The sequence below is a fragment of the Schistocerca gregaria genome, chromosome 7, assembly GCF_023897955.1.
Source record: "Schistocerca gregaria isolate iqSchGreg1 chromosome 7, iqSchGreg1.2, whole genome shotgun sequence".
Classification (NCBI taxonomy): Eukaryota; Metazoa; Arthropoda; class Insecta; order Orthoptera; family Acrididae; genus Schistocerca; species Schistocerca gregaria.
The window spans coordinates 331,613,293-331,619,292 of NC_064926.1; the positions used below are offsets into that span (position 1 = coordinate 331,613,293).

The 6,000-nt window shown below is 43.6% G+C and overlaps 1 protein-coding gene across 1 annotated transcript in view; it reads right to left on the bottom strand.

Annotated features, from left to right (window-relative positions):
• Positions 1-3,035, bottom strand: part of LOC126281516 (nose resistant to fluoxetine protein 6-like) — a 281,119-nt gene extending 278,084 nt beyond the window's left edge. The window contains exon 1 of the mRNA XM_049980555.1: positions 2,902-3,035. The gene's annotated coding sequence lies outside the window, so the exon portion shown is untranslated. The remainder of the gene's footprint in view (positions 1-2,901) is intronic.
• Positions 3,036-6,000: the final 2,965 nt, after the last annotated feature.

A 6,000-nucleotide genomic window follows, 5' to 3' on the forward strand; every position in this document is an offset into this window, starting at 1 on the left:
GGCCGAGCGGTTCTAGGTGCTACAGTTTGGAACCGCGCGACCGCTACGGTCGCAGGTTCGAATCCTGCCTCGGGCATGGATGTGTGTGAGGTCCTTCAATTAGTTAGGTTTAAGTAGTTCTAAGTTCTAGGGGACTGATGACCTCAGAAGTTAAGTTCCATAGTGCACAGAGCCATTTGAACCAACTGTTATCAGTAACGCGTCTTGACAATTTGGCTTTGCTACTTTGTTAGACACTGTACGAGGACTGATTATTCAATAAACAAACAGAGCGGGGTGCCGTGTCAAACGCGATAATACCAAGTCACATCTCTTTCTGTTCCCGTTAACCCTTCACCCGCCGACGCCTCAGTCGGTCAGTGATCTTCGTTTGCGTCACACCGTGTATCCGCAGCCCGTCGAAAATATACTTAGTGATTTGAAAGAGCAACGGATTAATACGAAAGTTTTAGTGAAACTTTGAAAGTCCGCAACAGAGGCTCATTCTGTTGAAAGAAGTGTACGGTGATGGATTTCACGCACTCAAGTTTTTGAGTGGTTTAATCGCTTCAAAGGGGGAGACAAGAGATTGACGATGAGTCACGTCCAGGGTGACCCTGTACGTCAACAAAGGACGAATACCTTTAAAAAGTTGGATATTTAATCCGAAAAGGAAGTCGATTGATCATTAGTGCGGTTGCTGACATTGTAATAATCGACAAAGAAACATTTCGGAAAATTTGACATGAACATTTTCGCATGAGGAAAGTTGTTTCAGAAACGGTGCCCAAGAACCTGAAACCTGAACAAAAAGACTCACGTACCAACATTTGTGCTGAAACTCTGATAAACATTTCTTGAAGAAGTACCTTATAATGAATCGTTGTTTCTCACTTTTGATGCAGAAACTAAGCGCCGATCAATGCACTCGAAGAACTCCAATTCGCCGAAACGGAAGAAGGCTGGAATGTAAAATCAAAATCCAAAACAAATATCTGTTTTTCGATATATGTGGGATTGTGTACGTCAGCTGGCTGCCTGGAGATCGAATTGTAAATAAGGAATATTATTTTGAGGTCCTATCTACTCCTTTTAAACTAGTAAGTAGAAAGTGTTTGTTTCGTGGAAAAACGAGTCATAGATGCTGTATTGGGAAAAGGTCCCAACAGTCTTTATACAAATTACCTGTTTAACTTTTTATACCTGGGATTCACAGTCATGTAGAACTTTATGAAAGACATCATATTTACGCCAGTGACTGTAACACTTTCTTTATTTCACGATTGCAATTTCGGCAGTAGGCCATTATCAAGTGCAGATTTTTGTGGCTTTAAGCCATGTCAACTTAAAATGAGCTGACACATTTATATGTCGTTATCATTACTGTTAATGTATTTAATAGTAATGACAACTACATATAAATGTGTCAGCTCATTTTAAGTTGACATGGACTAAAGCCACAAAAATCTGCACTTGATAATGGCCTACGGCCGAAATTGCAACCGTGAAATAAAGAAAGTGTTACAGTCACTGGCGTAAATATGATGTCTTTTATAATTACCTGTTTGGCGTTAGTCATGGTGTACTTGTATCAGCTAATCCAGTAAAGAACATAAAGCAAAGAACCCGTATGGTATCCGCGAGGCTGCTACCGTTCAATTGTTTTGTCAAGTTTGGTCGCAGCGAGAAAGCGGAGATACTGTAATGGCTTTTTATTGTTAGCTTACGAAAAAATTGACGTGCAAATGCTACGAGATTCAGTTATCTATAGAAAGTTTCACCCGATCTCAGCGAATGCTGATATAATATGTAAATGAAGCCTATGGAAATACAAATCGTCTGGTGAGACTGTACTTAGCCGACTTTCATTTTAGAATGATCTCACGGAATGGAATTGTTCGTGCGTTCATAACCTCGCTATTAGAGCCTGTAGTCTTCGGAATTAATCGTGAATGAAAATACAATAAACACATCGCTGGCCATTAGCACGCTGAAGTGTCGTACAATGGATGATATACAATACTTCTGCAACTACAGAAGCGCTTAGACGCTGTCTTATGCGACTCCAAATAGTTTAGTATTTTCTGTGTAAGTGACAGTATACCTGGCCCATAGTGGGTTAACTGTCATGTCGTTTTTGGCTAAGGATGGGATCCCTACATCGGAACATCAACCCTACTCACTAGCTCCGGGTGGCATTTTTCTCCAAAGCGAAGTCTGCAGTTAATGGAACGAGACAGCTGAAGCTGCGAAAGAAAAAGCGCCGGAAGCCATGAACATTCTTTCAGAAAATAACTTCAAATATTGCTTTGAATAGCGGAAATCTCGAATGGAATTGTGTAAGTATCATGGAGAAGAGTATTTTGAAGGAGATAATGAACAAAATATTTGAAAAATGTTGTGTATGGAGTCCAGTGTTACAAAGCAGTGAATCATGGACAGTTAAAAACAAAAGAAGAAAGATATTTAGCAAGTTTGAGAATGTGGCTATGAAGAAGAATGCTTCAGGTGAAGTGGATCGAGACTTAAGAATGAAGAAGTAATAAATATAGTAGGAGAAGGAAGAAAACTATTGCAAGTGATCAGAAAGAGGAAAAAATATTGGGTTGGATATGTACTACATAGGAATTGTCTGCAACAAATAATAGTGGAGAGAAAAGTGAAAGGTATGAAAAGAAGATATACAAAGAGAATTGGAATGATGGGTTGCATGAGTTGAGGATGAATATACAAAGAGCTGCAGGAAGATGATCAGAAAAGGACACGATGGAGAACCTCTAGTGGAAACCTGTCATTATGCAGATACACAAAAAGAGGAGAATGCAACGGTTGTGAAGAAGTTATAATAAAGACAGACATAGAACTGATCCTGTTATTTTTTAGCCAGATCTCTTGTAATCGTTAACACGGTGCGCTACATACCGTGGGCCCTGTATCGCGCTTCTCGCCGTCTCGGGCAATGCAGTAGAGCTCGCGCGTTCGGCTGTGGGGGGAAGTCGCGAGGCGCGGCCAGCATGGCGCCGCGTCCAGATGAGCACTGCTCGCAGGCTGCCGCCGCTACTGGTCCTAATGTCCCCAGATTACGCATATTCAAACAGCCGACGAGAAAAGCACGGCACTTTAGGGTCGAGCCGTGCAGCGTGCGTCACGCAAATACTCCGCTCGTCAGCGCCGGTCAAGCGTGTCCGCTCAGATATCGCTCACGCCTGTCTCCGCGCTGACGTCGGGCGGCGTCGTGCGAATCCTGCGCTCGTCACCAGCTGTCAAGTCTGCGCTGAGATATCAGTCGCGGGACCTGCTCCTCTCCGGACCTCGTTACACAGCTCAATTACTAACTTTTATTTCTTCCGTGCTTCAGACTGTAAGACGATACTGGGCGACTTAGGGCTGTATTCGATGTATAAGCCGCGTGGGATTAGCCGAGCGGCTTAAGGCGCTGCAGTAATGAACTGTGTGGCTGGTCCCGGCGGAGGTGTTTTGTGTTTGTCCTTAGGATAATTTAGGTTAAGTAGTGTGTAAGCTTAGGGACTGATGACTTTAACAGTTAAGTCCCGTAAGATTTCACACACATTTGAACATTCGATGTATAAGGGGCATTCAAATGAAAATGAACCAAATAGGAGAGAAAAAAAAGCCAAGTGCGAGTAGTACACGCGGACTGAGGGTTCCTCGCAAACTTACTTCGTATACACTGATTAGTCAAAACATCATGACCCCCTCAATGAGATTTTCACTCTGCAGCGGAGTGTGCGCTTATGTGAAACTTCCTGGCAGATTAAAACTGTGTGCCGCACCGAGACTCGAACTCGGGATCTTTGCATTTCGCGGGCAAGTGCTCTACCAAGCACAACTCACGCCCCGTCCTCACAGCTTTACTTTCCGCCAGTACCTCGCCTCCTACCTTCCAAACTTTACAGAAGCTCTCCTGCGAACCTTGCAGAACTATCACTCCTGAAAGAAAGGATATTGCAAAGACATGGCTTAGCCACAGCCTGGGGGATGTTTCCAGAATGAGATTTTTACTCTGCAGCGGAGTGTGCGCTGATATGAAACTTCCTGGCAGATTAAAACTGTGTGTCGGACCGAGACTCGAACTCGGGACCTTTGCCTCTCGCGGGCAAGTGCAGTACCAACTGGGCTACCCAAGCACGACTCACGCCTCGTCCTCACATTCCTCTCATTCTGGAAACATCCCCTAGCCTGTGGCTAAGACATGTCTCCGCAATATCCTTTCTTTCAGGAGTGGTAGCTCTGCAAAGGTTCGCAGGAGAGCTTCTGTAAAGTTTGGAAGGCAGGAGGCGAGGTACTAGCGGAAGTAAGGCTTTGAGGACGGGGCGTGAGTCGTGCTTGGTAGAGCACTTGCCCGCGAGAGGCAAAGGTCCCGAGTTCGAGTCTCGGTTCGGCACACAGTTTTAATCTGCCAGGAAGTTTCATCATGACCTCCTGCTTAATATCTTGTTTATCCGACTTTGGAACGAAAACATCACTGATTTTGCGTGTGAGAGATCCGATAGTTTGTCGGTAGGTTTGTGGAGGTAGGCGGCAATAGATGTCTAGTCAATTGGTAAAATCTCTTTGTTGGTGATATAAATAAAACCTTCTGACTATATCCTCCCCATAGCTGCCCGATAGACAGGTTCCAAATAAGTCAAGTACAATCATCAACGACGCGAAACATGAAGAATGTCCGGTACCCAAACACTGACGAAGTAGTACTGCAGCATGGCGGTATCAGGAGTACATTTTGGCGTTGGCTGTTGTACGAACTGCGGCAAGTCGGGCGAGGAAGATATGAAGAACAAATTTTAGTATCGACGCTGGATTCGGACGTCGATATCAAGATGTAAGCATCAGCGTTGATCGGTCCGAGTTGGGTGCGGGCGGATTGACGTCGTGTTAAGTTGGCGAGACCCTCTGGCAGCGTAGGTAATGGGAAAAGTGAGTGCGCTTTCCTTGCCCAATTGTACTGGTGTGTCTAAAGCTTGTTGGTCGCCAACGTTACGATTTGCGCTCTGTGACATCCATGTTGCAAGTTATTCTCTTGGTTGTTTTTACGTTCTTGACGCTCCTTTTTGTTTCACTGTTAACTTCGTCTCGGTTTGTCCTTTTGAGTTTGTGTACGTCTAGCCATAGTAGAAACCGCGTATGTGTGCCCCCCCCCCCCCCCCCGCGTGTAGTGCGTCACAAAACTAAATCTTTACCATTCTTCTGATGTCTGTTATTATCTGCTGATCAACAGCTACCCATAGCAATAGGTATCTGAAGTTCGAAAGAAGGGTAGACATTCTGACCCCGTAAATAATTGCACAGGAAAGAGAAAACACCTAGCAAGCTGCAATGGTTCTTGATATGAAGGATGCATAGAGAGGTCGCATGTTATCATGTCTACAAATACAGAAAAAAGAATTTTATTCCGACTAGTAAGTGATTCAGACAAAGGTTGTTTGGTTTTAAATTCCTTCCTAATTCATTTCAATGATACATCTCCAAAAATAAAACGATCATTAGTATTTGAAATTGGGATTATGGTATTCTTTGCACCAGAAAAACAGGTCTGTATGACACAAATTGAATGATACTCTTTTGTAAATATAACGTGTAACTACGGAGTAGAAGTGTAACGAATACGACGATTTTTGTGCTGCAGCTGTGGCCGTTTGAATGGCTCATCACGCCGATCGTAATCTAATCTCCAGTCTCCTTCCAGAATGATGTAAACACAATACTGTATATCGTTCCCTTCGGCGGTGCAGGTTTTCGTGGAGAGTGGCGTAAACTTTCCGATAGTGGTCCACTGAAAAGGCCGAAACGACAGCGCAAAGAACCTATACATCCGTATACAAAGTAATTTCGCTCCGTAATTTCGATTCAGATACATAAAAAAGTTATGTTTCTGAACGTGTTTCATAGATATCTGCTAGTCCGGAGAAAAAATATCATAGACGCCGTTTTTAAAAGAAATGCTACTAACCATTGTATTTTTAAAATAAGTCATTCAAAGTGACTATCGGAAGTGTCAGT